This window comes from Tenrec ecaudatus, chromosome 4, assembly GCF_050624435.1.
Source record: "Tenrec ecaudatus isolate mTenEca1 chromosome 4, mTenEca1.hap1, whole genome shotgun sequence".
Taxonomy (NCBI): Eukaryota; Metazoa; Chordata; class Mammalia; order Afrosoricida; family Tenrecidae; genus Tenrec; species Tenrec ecaudatus.
In genome coordinates this window covers 197477087-197494207 of record NC_134533.1, presented here as the reverse complement: position 1 = coordinate 197494207, position 17121 = coordinate 197477087, and the positions used below count along the sequence as shown (strand labels likewise).

The 17121-nt window shown below is 47.2% G+C and overlaps 1 protein-coding gene across 1 annotated transcript in view; it reads right to left on the bottom strand.

Annotated features, from left to right (window-relative positions):
- NEK11 (NIMA related kinase 11) overlaps window positions 1-17121 on the bottom strand; it is a 280892-nt gene that overhangs the window by 12855 nt on the left and 250916 nt on the right. The gene's annotated exons all lie outside the window — the stretch shown is intronic.

Genomic DNA, 17121 nt, shown 5'->3' with positions numbered 1-17121 from the left:
TTTGGGACAAGGTTGTGTTGCTCAACACAAGGTGGAAAGTGCTAATCCACCAGATACTCCTATAGAGAAGGCTGAGGCTGTCTGCTCCCATAATGATTTGTAGTCATGGAAACCTTACACTGGGTCTTTGCGTGGGAATTGACTCGATGGCAGTGAGTCTTATTTTTAAGGGGGAGGGGTGTTTATATCTCTAAATCTGTATCTGGAGACCCAGGGAGCAGTGCAAATGGCTAGCACAGTTAGCTGCTAACAAAAAGGTGGGAGATTGAAGCACACCCAGAGGTGCCTTGGAAGCAGGGTCTGGTCCTGTGCACAACTATGTTCCTTGTAGCAATTTCCACAATAGTAAAAACATGGAAATAAAGCAGATATAAACAAGCTCTGGGACATTCCTACTACAGAATTTCATGTGTCAGTAAAAACATTGATCATGCTCGTAAACACTGCAGGACATGGAGCCTTATGTTTAACCAACCCAGTCAATCTCAAAAAGAAATGTGGTTTGTACACCAAAAGACGAGACTTCCGATGATTAAGATGAGGACAGGGAGAGGGGAGGGATTGAAGGAAGGGGAAAAAAGGGGGTGGGTGGATTAGGAAGGGAAGGTAAATAAAGATTGTTCCATGAACACAAACAAACCTCTCCAGGTCCCTTACCCATCAGCTCTAAAAAAGGACAAAATTGAAGTGGACTTGGAGTTGTCAGTGACTTACAAGTTCATTTCAAATAACCCCCCCAAAAGGGTCTGGTGATATACTTCCGGAAAAATCCATCATTGAAAATCCTTTGGGGAGCAGCTCTGTTCTGACACACATGGTCGCCGTGAGTCAGAATCAGCTCCACAGCAACTTATACACACACAGTGTGTGTACATGCATATATGTATGAGAGAGTATTCCCCACCAAAAAGAAAAAAAAATTTTCCCCAAAGCTATGTATTTTAAATTTTTTTTTTTTTTTTACAAAACCTTACACCTTCAAAGTACTCCCCATTCTTGGAAACAGTTTTCACACATCTGTTTGGATGGCTGACAATACCTCCCTCACTTTTTCCTTCACCTGTTCTATGTCACCAAATCGCTGTCCTTTCCTGCCCCTCTTCATTTGCAGAAACAAAAAAGTCGAACGAAGTGAGGTCAGGGGAATAAGGTGTGTGGGACAAGAGACACATGCTAGGTTTTGCCAAAATCTGGCGCACTGAGATGGCTGCGTGGTCGTCGTGGCAAAACCAGTCCATCTGCCACCAATCAAATTTGTCACACACAGTTACGCAATCTTTTCAGAACCTCTAAATAGAAAGCTTGATCAACAGTATGACCTGGTGGAGCAAACTCCAGATGCACATCAATCACATTCAGTTTTTTGGGTACCCCCACGTCCATACACACAAATATACATATACATCTAGATATGCATGCAGCCATTAAATCCACAGACGTGGATGTCCTAGCGAAGAAGCTGCCACTTCCCGGGCCCGAGGGCTGTCCCTTCCCTGTCCTGGGCATTGCTATTCCTTTCCTGGCGGCAATGCGCAGCAACTGGGAGCCTCAAGAAATGTCGTGGTTCTACCTCTGGCTAAGACACTACCTAACATACTTTTCTGCTAAAACTGTAAAAAGACAAAGACGAGGGGGTTGGTGGCACAGTGGAAGTAACAAAAATAATTGGTAGTAATGATCATAAAACCTAATTTAGCGGAAAGTATTAAGAGAACACATGGATTATTCTTTGGACACGGCTAAGGAAAAACCAGAAGTGATTTCCTAGGACACTGGACATCCCGGCACATCAATGTGCATGCGCCGTGCAGGAATCGAACGGCACAATGTATCTTCCCCTTCCATGCTGCCATTTCAACAGTCCTTTGGGGACATTAAGCACCAGGGTTTTTTATTTGGATGGATGTTCTCCCCTCTCCCATGTCTGGGACCTCAGATGGCTGCCCCTGAACCTGCTGGGCACATGTCGAGCAGCCTTCTCCACAGACGCAGGTGGCTGTGCTGGTGGAAGCTTTGGTAGCATGTGGCACCACTGGGCAGGACACGTGTACACGGCTTCCCTCATCCTGCTCCACCCTGGGCAGGAGAACCCAGAGCCGTTACTGACTGATGGACCACCTATGAAGGCTAGACACGCTGAAGAGGGTTACAAGCTTATTTTTCTGGAGTTGACTTACACACACATTTACACTCTGCAGTGCTCCCAACAACAACTTGCTGAAGTAAAAAAAACAAAAACAAAACAGGAGCCAGGAAGGTTGGGTTCATAAGAAACACACCCAAGACACAAAGACTAGTAGATTAATTCGAAGACATCTGCCAGTATACAGCAGCCAAAGAAATCTAAGAGTCTCCACGTTACTATGAGTCAAAATAGATCTTAAGAAAATAAAAAAGGCAAAAGTATTTTGAGGATTAACATTTTAAAAATGACATTAGGTTCTGAAAATGGTTCCGTTTGCCAAAAAATAAATCAGTTAAACTAGTAATGTAGCTAACACAATAGTCTCAAAATGCATAAAGCCCAAAGGAAGAATCTCTCAAATATAGCCTCATAAAGTACACTCACAATGATAAGCAGATGACACGCCCTTGCTTGCCGAGTGTAAAGGCAACTTGAAACACTGAGATGAAGGTCAAGGACGACAGCCTCCAATTTGGATGGCACCTTCCCATACAGCAAGCAGCCTCACAGATGGACCAACAACCAGCATCACGATCAACGGAGGAAGGATGGAAGTTGCCAAGGATGGCATTTCACTTGGATCTACAATCAATGTCCACAAAAGCAGCCACAGCCAAGAAAACAAATAAGAAAAAAAAGCGCCAATATATTGAATAGGGCAAATCTGCTGCAAAAGGCCCTTTTGCAAGTGTTGAAAGCAAAGATGTCACTTTGAAGACTAAGGTGTGCCTGACTTGAGCCATGATCATTTCCATTCTGTCATGCAAGAGAAACCTCCCAAGCCAAACCACCAAACTATTGCCCTGGAGTCAATTCTGGCCCATGGCAATCCGACGGGGCAGGGTAGAACTGCCGCTGTGGGCTTTCAAGACGGTAACTTGCTTTGGGAGTAGAAAGCCTCTTCCTTCCCCTCGCACTGGCTGGTGGGCTGACCTGCAGCTCAGCTTGTAACTGCTCCACCATCAGGACTCCTTGGGGAAAGCTGGGCAGGGTAAAAGGAAGACCAGGTAAGGGTGGACGCGTTTGAGTTACGCTTCTGGTGCACAGTATTAGTATGCAGAGGCTCGTAGAAGAGTGAGACGTCTGTCTGGGAGGAGCCGAGGTTGGCAACACTCTGTCTCGCTCACTGTGGACGTGCTGTCAGGAGGGACCAGTCCCTGGAGGACTACATCGTGCACTGAAAAAGAGGGACCCCCTCCCGGGGATGCATTGACATGGGGCTGTAACACACGGGGCTCAGACGAAGACCAACGGTGAGGATGGTGCAGGCCTGAGCAGTGTTTTATTCTGATACATAAAGCCACTGTGAGTCAGAACTGACTCAGGGCACCCCAAAGCCACAAAACCAGAAGCTCCCAAAAAGCATTGTTAAAGTCATAACTTTTAAACGTTAAGACAGACTATCCCCATAACACACTCAGACCTCTCTGGCAATTAGGGAAACTTTCTTCCCTGGCTTTCCCGAAACAGTTATAAAAACCGGCCCAGTCGCCCTAGGCAACCAGACAAGCCCGACACACTTGAAATCATTGGCTTCCAACAAAATCTACTCTTTCGAGCACCATACAACTGTGAGAAATCTATAGCGAAACCACCAGGCAAGCATTTCTACCTGTATTTAAATATAAAAACACTCTCAGTAACTGGGCGTCAAAGAAGAAACCAGCTCTGTCACAAGCAACATGTTTTAGGTCAACCGAGAGCTGCACTGTAACAGAGTGCAAACCTCTCCTGGCGCGTGCAAAGCCTGGTGCACCCTTTCTCCACGGACGCATCGGAATCTTTGGGGATCCGTAAAAGAGCGACGTCTATGTAAGGAGGCCCTTGCTGTTATCTCAGATTTAAGAAGGGAGGTGGTGTTCGCTGTGATCAAATTAAAGAAAGGCGTCTAAGTTTCTTTTTCCAAAGGAAGCAGGAAAGAGAGAGAGAGAGAATATGGAATCTTTAGTTGGGTTGCCAACTCAATTTTTAAAAAAATCTTGCATTTTTAAATGAAAAGAACTTACATGTTCATGCTTTCCCACTCATTTCTCCCAATGCGTTCTTCCCTTTCCTGATTTTGTCATCTTGCTCAAGAAGCACAAGTCCTCCTCTCAGGCATCCTGATGACACGCTGTTACACGATCAACTGCTCACCCCAAAGTTGCTGGTGGTTTCAGTCCACCCAGCGACTCGCTGCCTCTATGGGCTGTCAATTCCGTTTCCCCTCGCAGGGACCCGACAGGACAGAGCATAAGCTTTCTAAGGTTTGAAGGAGCCCTGGTGGCTTCCTAGTTACACGTTGGGCTGCAATCCAAAAGGTCAGCAGTTTGAAGCCACCAGCCCCTCCTTGGGAGAAAGATGGGGCTTTCTGCTCCTGTAAAGTTACCGTCCCGGAAACTCTCTGTGCCAAACAGTCTCACTATGAGTTGGCAGGAGGAGTGAGGCTAACTTAAGGAAGAAGTCCTGGCGGTGCCAGCTGCTCTGTGATGGGAAAGGAAGCAGTCTGCTTGGGTGAGGAAGGAGCAGCAGCCTGGGAAACCCTGTGGGCCAGTTCCACTCTGTCCACGGGTTTAAGAGCTGCATCCCCAGGCCTTTTTTCCTGGTGGTTCAAAACACTAACTTTGGCCTTTGCAGGCAAGCACTCACGACCTAGGAGAGTCTGCGGGTCAATCCTCCTCTGCCCCACTGATTCACCCCGAGTCAGACTGCCTCCATGACACCTTAGCCCTAATTGGTTAAGTCGTTTGTTTAAGGCAGTGGTTCTCAACCTTCCTAATGCCTCGGCCCTTTAATAGAGTTCCTCATAAAATTATTTGTGTTGCTACTTCATTACTATAATTGTGCTACTGGTATGAATGGGGCGACCCTTGTGAAAGGGGCCGCGACCCACAGGCTGAGAACTGCTGATTCAAGGCCACACAGCCAGGAAGGGGCAAGACTAGCAAGAAAGCCTTGGGTCTCAGGACGCTTCCTCAGACACGGTGCGGTGCGGGGATGCAGCATCTGTAGAGGGAGGCCCCAGGGGTCCCACAGCCCGGGCTGCCTGGGGACAGTCCCCAGGAGGTGTGGCCCACACGCCAGCTGAAACACCCCCTTCAACTGTCAGGGTGCTCTTTCGACTCCTCCAACACTCCTCCCCTCCAAACTCAATCTCCCAGCCTCCACATGCCTTTACCCTCCCTGCCCCCTCATTTGCGAACAGCTGATCTTATATCTATTTGTTGATCTGGTTGGTGCAACTGTGACCAACTCCGGTGCTGATGGACAGGTCAGAGGTTTGAGTCCACCCAAGGGCACCGCTGAACAAAGGCCTGGTGGTCTATTTCCAAAAAGCTTGGCCACTGAAAACCCTCCGGAGCACAGTTACGCTGGGTCCTCGTGAGTCGAAGGCACAGCAACTAGTTTTTGAAATTACTTTTAACGCACTCGTGATCCAATGCGTTGTGTGCTCTCTGATGATTTCTCTGTATCTCTTTGGGGTTCCAGAAAAGATGGATGCATCTGCTTAGCTGGCATTGTAGGGATTTCAGGCGCAAATGCCCTCGCTTTAGAAATACTTCCCCAAATATGCAGCAAGCTTGCGCTTTAAGGGGAGTTTTCATAGAGCACTCTTTTCCCTGAACCACTGGGGAATAAGCCACTAGCCCGATGATCCGGCCACATCCCTGTACTTTGTGCATATTTTCTGACGACAGATAAGAACTCTTTCTTACCTTTCCCCAGAACAGCCATCAGAATTAGGAAACTGACACACGTGACTGTCATCCCGTCTTTGAACCTGTCCTGGTTGCCGAGCTGTGCAACAGCAGGAGACAGGTCAGCATCAGTCATTGCACTGAGAGGTCAGCATCAGTCATCGCACTGAGCGGTCATGATGGTGCCCTTGAGGCTCAGTTTGCACTGTCGAAACCGCCTGCACTTACCAACTCCCGCTGTCCTACGCATTCACTGAAAGATGCTTCTGGGGTAGAAAGTCGGTTGCCATGGAGTTGGCGCTGACTCATGGGGACCCCAGGAAGGTCAGAATAGAACTGTGCTCTGTAAGGTTTATCAGGGCCTGGTTTGTGTGGAAGTAGATTGCCAGGCCTTGCTTTCCAGGTGCTTCTGGGGGGTTTGATCCCCCCACCTTTTGGTTAGCAGCCAAGCCTGTTGTTAAGTGTTTGCAGCACCCTGGGCTTCTTTAGGAGCAGACCATTTCATTATCTCGGGGCCTTATCAGAGAGGACCGATTACACCCATTCGAAGGCTTCTCCTTCTTCTTGGATCCAAGCCAATGTCCTGGAAGTAATCGGAGAAGTATGTTGCTGCTTTCAGGAACTGAGTTCAGGATTCTTCCATCTAGCCCTGATCCTCTTGTACTGTGAGAAATTTGAGCTCTCCTTGGGGGCAGGAAAGAGCACCTAGTGGCGCAGAGAGTTAAACGCTGGGCTGCTAACCTGAAGGTCAGTGCTTCAAACCCACCAGCCACTCTGCAGGAGAGAGGGGAGGCTGTCTGCTCCCACACATATCATCCATCGGGAAAACCCAAAGGGACAGCTGCTCTGTCCCATAGACTGGGTCACTCTGCGTCAGAACTGACTCGAAGGTCAAAGGAAAGGAGGCATGTTGTGAAGTAAGTTTCTAGAGCCCCAGAAGGGCTGCCTGTTCCAGGGGTGGTCCTATTGTCAGATGTAGAGCTTCAACCTGTGAAGGGAGCGTCCCCCCTCCTGTTATGGAGAAGGCTGGTTTCACAGGCAGCTACCAGCAGGCTCAGGGGCTGCAGAGCTGAGCACGAGGGGAGGGGAGGGGAGGGGAGGGGAGGGGAGGGGAGGAGCCTCGCTGCGTGTTGCTGGGTGAGTGGCTTCCATGTTTCAGGGCCTCAGTTACTTCACCTGCAATGGAGACGCAACGGTGGCGGTGGCGGAAGCTGCCTTCCGGCTCTGCACCTTCAGGCCCTGCTGTAATTGAAAGCACTGAAGGCATTCTTTGCTCCCCTACGATCGATCAGTATTTGCTGAAAGAACAAATAAGGAATGCAAATGCTAGAAGGAAAATGAGAGTTCTCGTGCACCAGGAGTTTCAGTCTTGTCAATAGCCTCCAAAGAAGAAATGTCTCTTTAAGAGCTTTCAGTTATATACGTAATCGTTGCCGGGAGGAAAAGAAAATGGACGGAAAGAGCTTTTGTCTTGCTTTCTTTTGTGGTTCTATTAAGTAGCAGAGACTATGATGATAGATAGATGATAGATATAGATAGATATGGCATGTGTGAAAGTCTTGCCTCTTATTCTTTAATCTTTTAAGAAAAATAAATTGAGAAGTTCAGTGAGATTCACCATTTTGACTGTTCTGTTTTATGGGCCTGGCAAGCAAGCACCACCCGATATACAACGATTCCATGCCCAGCTCTGCTTTGCTTCTAAAGAAAAGGCCATTCCTTTCCTTAGTCCCTGTACCTCAGTGTTTCCCAGAATGTCATCCACGAGTTGTTCAGAATGTAACTCTGAGACTGGCTTATTGCATGTGGCACAACGGCCCTTGAGATTCATGCACATTGTTGAATGAATGTCTCTGTCGATCGAGTGTTAGATGCTGTTGAGTTGTGTCTGAGAGAAAGCAGTACTGCCCAGCCCTTTGCCAACATTCCGCACAACTGTTGCTATGTTTGAGCCCATTTGGTAGCTGCTGTCAGTCCTTCTTGTCCAGGGTCTTCTTATCTATGCTACTCTCTACTTCACTAAGCCAGAGACCCTCCCCCAGGGACTGGTTCCTCTAGGACAGTGGTTCTCAACCTTCTGCATGTCGCGAGCCTTAGTTACAGTTCCTCACATTGAGGTGACGCCCAACCATCACATTATTTTCGCTACTTCACCACTGTCATTTTGCTACTGTATTCAAACTGCTGACCTTTGGGTGAGTAGCCAAACAGTTAACTTCTGACACCACCAGCACTCCTTAATGGGAAGACAACAGATACTGAATACCTAAGCCAAAAAGGCAATCTCATATTTTTGTCAACACTCACCCAGAAAACAAAACAAGGAAATAGGAGAGAGGAGAAAGCAGGATCACCATGAGAGGATTTAGACCCCCAGCAAGCGTAGATGAAGGAAACATTTTCCAGGGAATTTAGCAAAGACCTCCCTCCTTAACTCACTGCCATCAAGTAGATGCCAACTCCTAGTGACCCTATAGGGCAGGGTAGAACTTCCTATCAGAGATCGCCACTCTACAGGAGTAGGAAGCCCCATCTTTCTTGCACGGAGCAGCGGGTGGTTCACAACGGCTGACCTTGCGGTTCATAGCCCAATGTGTAACCCCGACGCCAGCAGGGCATCAGGTCCTGCAGAATGCCCCACAGCTCTCCGTAAGCATGCTCCCCTCTGAGAAAAACAGGGCTGTATGCCCTTGCACTGTAGGCAAGCTGTAGCACACCTGCTTTTTTCCTTGTCTTTTTGGGTGGTTCAACATCATTGGTATCCACTGCCTCCGGTTCTATAGCTCATTGGTTCTCACTGCTGTGTCAGCCTGCCACTGTCTGTGCCTCTGTCCTCCTGTGGAAGGACGTTTTGGGTGGCTCCCGCCCCTCCACCCCCACACTCCCCAGTGACGCCGCCGTGAGCATTCTTGCACACGTCTCCTTGGCATCCTGTGTCATCATAAACATCAGCACGCAGAGAAAGTGGAGCCTTTCAGGGTGGCTCTACATCAAGCTGCTACTTGGAGATTGATTTACCATCACTGTGTTCGGTGCTCCGCAATGACCATGACATTGCACTTAAAATAATGAAGCACAACCCAGAGAGGAGGGGGCGATTTTACACAATCAGTATTAAGGAACTTTTGAAAGGGTCTGTGAGGTACGAAGAGGCCCATCGAATCCAACACTTCCTTCCACAGACCCGGAGACGGGTGCTCAGAATGGGATGCGGGCCTGCCCGGTGGTGAGTGCTCGTCTCCAGGTCCCGTGTCTCGCTGGCTTTGCTGACCTTTGCTGAGCAAAGACCAGACGCTAACAGATTTCCCAATCAAGCCCAACAAGCATAAGGGGACTTACAGCACAAAAGAACACGGAGTCAGAATATGACGTTTGGAAGAGATCCTCAGAGCAAAGATGAATTCTTTGCCTCGTTGTATTGGCATGTGCTTCCGATGTCATACCCTTTAATTGCTCTTATTGGGAAGGGTTGTGCAATAGCACCACAGTTTCAGAACATTTTCTTGTCTTGAGGACAAAAGAAAAGCCTTCATTAAAGCGTGTTTGTAACAGCGATGTTGCACACCCCTCCCACCTCTCCAGCTATCTCCACCTACCTGAAAATGTGGGGAAGTGGCCCTGACCCTACACAGATTCCCCAGGTCCTGAGAGGTGAAAGGGGAAGGCCTGCTTCCCGCGCCATGGCAGTTCTATGCCCTGAGACCGGGTTAGAGTGGCTAACCGCTCTGCCTTCCAGAGAATGCCACCCGTGGGGGTGTTAGCTCCCTTTCATGGGTGGGAACCGGGATGGGGAAGAGGGACAGTCACTTGGCTTGTCGGACTGGACGGACAATGAAGAAAAGAGCAACCAGAGCCGAGAAGCGGTCCGGGAACCTCGGCCACTCTGAGGTGAGAGCCCTGCGTGTCCGGCCCCACCCCAGGCACACCGAGTCCAAGTCCACATCGTAGCCAGGCCCTAGGGATTCATTCGTGTTCACACTGGAGGCTGGAGCAGAGAAGCATCCGAGAAGGCAAAACCCTAGAAAGCAGGTATCCATTACGACGACACATTAGCTTTTGCCAGAATTCCAATGTTCTTCTGCTGAGACCAGCTTTCCAAGCTCAAAGGCAACCTGTCCCGTGCCAGCACTACTACTGATTTACTAAACACACAAACAAACAACAAACTCACAGCCCCCGAGTCAATTCCAACACAGAACAAACCTACAGGGCAGGGTAGAACCGCCCCTGTGGGTTTCAGAGGCTGTAATTCATCATGGGAGTGGAAAGCCTCTTCTTTCTTCCTCCCGGTGGCTGGTGGCTTCGAAGTGCTGACCTGGTGGTCAGCAGCCCATTAAGTCACCACTGTACTGACAGGGCTCCTCCTTTTGATTCCCTAAGGTTACCTTTTATCTCTGCTGCCACAGATACTCTGCCTTCATCAGACTGCCTACTCCTGTTCAGCCAACTCCAACTCAAGGTGACCCGTATGCGTCAGAGTGGAATCATAAGGTGTGAACCTCTCACCTTTCAGTTAACCACAGTGCAGTAACCGTTTGCGCCCCCTGGGGACTCCTATCAGGACACAGTTGTTTTCTTTGGAAGAAGAGGACAGCCTTGTTTGGGCTGGAGACTGTGGGTCTGATTCCATATAAGGATAAAGGAGAGATGTACAATAATCCCAATTCTCCATCAACTATGCGTTTCTTTGCTGAAATAACTAGAAAACCTCTTTTCTTTCAGTTCAGGTAATACAGGCAAGCCTCGAAAATGCTGTGGGTTCAGGTCCAGGCCAGGGCAATAAAGTGATTCAGGCATATTTTTTGGTTTCCCAGTACATACATATGAAAAGCTAGGTGCAGGTCCCTACTCAACACACACCCTCAGGAAGAGGTCACCGAAGATGTGAGGAAGACAACAGATGGTGCCCAGCTATCAGAAAGCATAGTGTCTTCTCAGACTGAGCCACTGGTAGAACCGCTCTAGCCAAAACCAGGAGTCCCGAACAGATTTATACCAGGCAGAGACCATGGTAATCTTGATGGTGCTGAACTGAGCTTGATACTTGGCCAGTTGCCCTCCCAATAGACAGGACCTGAATTCGTACTGGTGCAAGCATCTCTTAGTTGTACCATGACAGAAATTCCTCCCCTGGGTTCTTAAATGTGCATGGGGTCTTATGTATTATTTGAATTTTTGTCTTTATACTAATATCATATTATCCTTACCGCCTTAGTGCGATTTGCTTTTTATTGTTTTCTGTTGGGTCTCCCAGCTGTGAGGCACACTGGGAGTGCAGGAAAGGGGATTGTGGGAGTAAATGAAAGCGGGAGGAGGGAGGGAGCACTAGAACTGAGTTGACTGCACCACTCATTTAAAAGGCTATTTTAAATGGGAGAGGGTGTGCTCTAAGGTGATTGTAACAACTCCCCTTGATATGATTAAATGATTGAACAATGATATGATATGTAAATTATGTACCAGTAAGACTGGAAGGAGAGGGGAGGCAGGAGAGGGGAGGAAGCACTAGAATTGATTGTGATTTCACAACTTATTTTAGGGGTGTTTCAACCATGGGTGGGGGGGGGAGATACAAAATTGATGTGGTGAGATTGTACAATTCTCCTTCATATGACTGAACAATTGAACTGATGAATTGTATGATATGTAGATTATGTACCAATAAAATTGTTTAAAAAGATAAAAGAATAGCATCTGGGGTCTTAAAGGCTTGTCTTTAAACGAGCAACCCTCTAAGTGAGGCATCAACTAAGTCCACGTGGAAGAAGCACGCTAGCTTGCATGATCCAAAGATCGCAAATAATACAATCCAAATCCAAAGGCGGGAACAGTACCAGAACTTCAATTCTGAACACTCGGTTTACAGAAGGCTGTGGCTGACAGTGGAAGCCCCTACCCACGTGCAGGGGCTCCACATGGATTAAGCCTCTGGTGAATCCCCTCTGACCACAGTCTAGGGCAGTGGTTCTCAGCCTTCCTAATGCCACGACTCTTTCATATAGCTCCTGTTGTGGTGACCTCCAACCATAGCATTAATTGCATTACTTCATAACTGTAATTTTGCCACTGTTATGAATCATAATGCATAATCTGATATGCAGGATGTATTTTCATTGTTACAAGTTGAACATAATTAAAGCATAGTGGTTAATCACAAAAACAATATGTAATTATACATTGATAACTATGTATTTCTAATGACAAATAAACGAAACTTTGTCTTGAAGCACAGTGTAGCGTGGGTAACAGTCTTCACGCTGGGTACTCGTATGTGGGCGCATCTGCATGTGGGCGGACCCGCCTGGAGACAGATAGAGGAGCCGTGTCTCTCTTCCTAAGACCATGGGAAATATATGTGTTTTCCGATGGTATTAGGCGACCCCTGTGAAAGGGTTGTTCAACCTCATAGGGGTCAGGACCCACAGATTGAGAACAGCTGGTCTAGGGCTATGAATAATCTTGTTATCAGACAACAAAGCTGATTATGGAAGATGTATTGTAGGTTAAATTGTAGCATCTTTTGACCCAGTTTAACATCTGAATGTGAGAAATACATATAGAAATGTTACCAGAACTCAAAACTCACACAAATGAGGGGGTAAATTTCTTTTTTCCATTTCCTTGTTACTCTCTGGAAGAGGCAATTCAAACTTGAACTCCAGCAGGAAGAAGAAGAGAGGTATGACTGATCTCTTCGAGACCCACCACCAAGTTAGCATCACTCTTTAGTGGACAGAGGGGAGAGGAAGAGTAAAGCTAAGAACCGGACCCATGTCTTGGTTAATTATCACGATGATCACCCAAACGCATGCTCCATTCTCATGGCAGCCTTGATAGAATTCTCCGAGCACCTGAATCTCATCACAGTGTAATGATGCCTGCCAAGGTCCACACTTGAGTCACAAGGTAGAAGCGCAAGCTATTCAGAGTGGTGTGTCTAGAACCTTCAAGGCCACCACATTGATTTCGACTCACAGTGACTCCATGGGACAGTAGAACCGCGCCGTGGGTTGCCGTGGCTGGAAGCCTTTACAGGAGTGTCCAGTCTCATCTTTCTCCGGCAGATAGTTTGGTGGGTTTGCTAGCCACCAACTTTGTGGCTAGCAGCATGTCACCCAACCCTTCGGGCTCCATTGGCACACTGTAGGCATGGATAAGTGCGATGGATAATACTTAAGAGCTTATTGAATAAATGATCACTTTTAATAACCAGTTACATTAGCAAAGAGCGGGGATATTATATTAAAATCTTTATCCATTATGGAAAGCAATTTGGTAATACATATCAAGGTCCTGGCCTATAAACCAGTAATTATAATGAAAACACCACATCTTGTGAACCAGTAATTAGAAGCCATTTATCTTAGGAAAGAACAAAAAGTTGAAAAAAGGGTAAAAATAATGCTATGCCAACATTATATATGAGTTAAGAAAATTGGAAACAACCTATAGACCCAACAGTATATTATAGAGAAATTAATGATGCTTTCAAATATTTAATAACACTGGAAAACATTCAAGACAGGCATAAAAAGGACACTAATAGTCTGCTTAAAAAAAAACTTGGCACAAAAAATTCTTCACAAGATTTTCCTACGTTATTAGAAAATCTTCCCAAAGTGTTTGTGATAACTGTAAAATATTCATTAGCTGCAAATACACAATTACGTATTGTGTTGTATATGAAAAAGTGGAGGGGTCATGAAAGAGACAAGGTGTATTGATACACTGACACAGTGGCTGCAACACGGGGCTTAACATACGTACAATTGTGGGAATGGCACAGGACCAGGTGGTATTTGGTTCTATTGTACCTGTATAGGGTTGCTATGAGTCGGGACCAACTCGATGGTACTGAACAACAATAACATGACCCGGGAATCCTCCTACGAGGTCTATACCCAAGAGAGTTGAAAACACAGGTTTATACAAAAGATCGTGGGTTGGCCTGGCCCACAGGTAGTGTAGCACACAGGCTGAGGCAGAAAAACTAGCTAAATCAGCAGCACCCTCCAGCATGCTCTGATTCCCAGAGAGCAAGAGAGATGGGGGTGGGCCTTGCAGAGCCATTTATCTCTGTGCCCTCCAAACAAACTGTGACCTCATTAATTCCACACATTCCTATTGGCCAAGTTGACACAGTAAACCGATCACAAGTGGAAACACCCCAAATGTCCACCGAGGGGCCACGAATAAACAAAACATGGAACATAACCACAGGATGAACACTGAACCAGTGTAGGGAACCAAGGACTGACGCGCTGCAGCCTAAGTCAACCCTGCAAGCATGATGCTAAGTGGAAGCCACCAGTTTATAGAAAGTCACCCAGTGTGTGCTTTTGTTTAGATTCAGTGTTCAACACAGACACATACACGTGGCTATGAAGAGCAGTGGTTGGCAGGGCTGGGGGGAGGAGGAAATGTGTTCTGCTTTGTGGCTCAGGGTTTTCACTGGGGGTCAATGAAAATGCCTTTGAATTACTGCAGATATCTGTGCTGTTGGCACAATGTGGCGAATGTAAGAAAACCCACTAAACTATATCCTTGAAAATGGGTGGTGTGATGACTTTAGGTTATGCAAATGTGACCTCGAATTAAAAAAATGCCTATTGAAAGGGTGTGCCGTACTCACCCACACACACACTAAAAAATAACACCGTGGGCGCATGCCACACCTATTGCTTTGTGTCACTTTTCTCCGTTAACGATACAATCGAGGGAGCGCTTCACAATCTTCCTCAATTATTTTTAATGGCAGGCTAGTTTTCTGTCGATTGTTTTTCAAAATAACATCGATTTTTTTTCAAAATATTTATAGCTTCTTGCTACTGCTACTCTTCTGCAAGAGAAACTTTTGACTCTGCGTGGGTGTGCCTGAATGCGCGTGTGCACAGATGCATGTATTTCTGTAGGAAAGACTCTGGAATTGCTGGAGCAAGGGGATGTTCAAAGAATCTGAATACACACTGTCAAATCCCCCTGCAAATTATTGCACCAATTGACTAGGTATTGTACTTTTCAACGCTGCACGTGTGAGCTCCGTGTCTAAAAGGTAACTCAGAGAGAGCATCTTAGAGATTCCTCAAGTCTCTACTGATCCAGTAGGTCTGGCTTTTTTTTTTTTGTGATAGAAATGTGTATTTTGTTCTACATTTTTCTCCCATTCTATCAGGGATTATCTATCGCGTCCCTGGTCAAAACAGCCCGGAGGGGGGGCACCATCCGGGTCAGTTTGTTTTCCTTCTTTCTCTTCTCATGCTCACAAGTAGAGACCAACACTTGTGAGCTTCGTGGCTGCTTGCAAGCTGTTACAACCCCAGATGCGGCCTGCCAAACTAAGACGTAAAGAGCACTCTCTGGATGGGCTACACCGTGCCGAGTGATTGCCATTCTCTGAGACTCAGGTTGGCTGAATTCCTTCGGAAACCCGAAGTTTGGCTTCTGATCATGCTTTACTTAGGTCGTCTCCCAAATTTAGTCACACAGAGTGCTCCAACCGTCCCTTGAGTCATGTGACCATTGGTGCTGCCCAAGTGTTCCAGGTCTCAGTGGTAACTGCTTGCCTGAGGTCCGCGTTTTGGACCCCTCTGACTCAAGTGAAACAATGTTGGATCCTGGTAAGCCTAGGTTTTCCCTGTTTCCACCTAAACACAGTGTGTTGGTCCAGGTTGACTAGAGAAACAAATCCAGAGACACTCACGTGTGTAAGACAGAGCTATATATAAAAGAGCAATTGTCTATTGAGAAAACATCCCACACCCCAGTTGGATCAACTCCACATGTCCGATATTAGCCCATAAATTCCTCTTTAGACTCACGCAGAACATGCAATGATAGCGAATGTAGGAAGATAACAGGCTGGTGAGTGAAAAGTCTTGTGGATCCAATGGTGGTGGAAGCATTTCCAAGGCTCTGGCTGCCAGCAGTGTGGCTGCATGTGGCTTGTCAACAGGAATGAGCAGCAGAGAGAAAGTGTGTCTGACCTCCAGGGAGGGAGAGGCAGGGCCCAGAAATCTCATGAGAAGGCCATGTCCACAAGGAGGCATCAGGCTGTGTGACCTGATTGACAGGCTAGACTCTGCCCCTTTACTCTCAACCTCCTCAGGTTGACAGAGATTATGTAACCACCACACACAGGGAGTCAGGTGAAGGGGAAACCAAACCAAACAGAACAGGGGCAAGAGCTCTGGCTTGGAGCCTTGGGAAGATGAAGCGATGCTGGTTTTCCTTTTCAAAGCATCACTACGAGGACAAGATGCCTTCGTCCCCTGGGCAGGCTGGTGAATGTGCCTGCTGGGTCGGCATGAGGAAAGGTGTTTGCCTTTCAGGACCAGGTTCAATGTGAGTGAAAGGTGTATGCTTCTCCAACCTGGGGGGCAAGGAAGATGACTTTTATGAGTGGCACATTCAAAGAGGGTGTATTTGGGAGACATTTCTGATATGCTTGTATGGTGGTGCTGTAGATTGGGCCGCTAACTACATGGTTCCCTCCCTCCCCCCCCCCCCCCCAGCTCCTCAGTGGGAGAAGGATGAGGCTCTCTGCTCCCATAAGGTTTTGTAGTCTTGGAAAACCTACCAGTTGGAATCAACTTGATGGCAATGAGTTTATTAATACTGAGTATTGCAAAAATGCAAACAATGCCCTGTCATCGAGCTGATTTTGACTTATAGTGAGCCTGTGGAATGGCCCCATGGGTTTCTGAAATGCTAAGTCTTCGCAGAAGTAGAAAGCCTCGTCTCTCTCCTCTGCAGCGGCTGGTGGTTTCCAACGACTGACCTCAGGGTTAGCTGCTCAGTGCATACCCACTATGCACCCAGGAGCCCTGGTAGCATTCATGGGCACATCCGTTGTACATTTTGCTCTAACTAGGGATTATTTTAAAACATGGTCATTAGCAATGAAGCTTTTTTCCCCTTCCATTCTTGGCTGATATTTTTGTTTGCATTCAAAGTTCAATTTGAACAGAACATCAAAAAGGCACAATGTCTTTCTCCTTCAGGGTGAACCCAGCAAGAAGCAAGTAACCGTGTTTTCTCTGAGCATGCCTTCAGTGGGTTATGTGTGGTGGGTGGCCAGTTGTACCGCAGCAAGCTACTGCTCCAGGGGCCACGTTTCAGCTTTGGCCACTGCTCCAGTAGTGAGGCCTGGCAGCATAGTGCTTCATTATATTCTGGGCTACGAACCTGAAAGTCAACAGTCTGAAACCACCAGCCACTCCGCAGGGGGACAGAGGGCTTTCAATGCCCATCAAGAGTTAG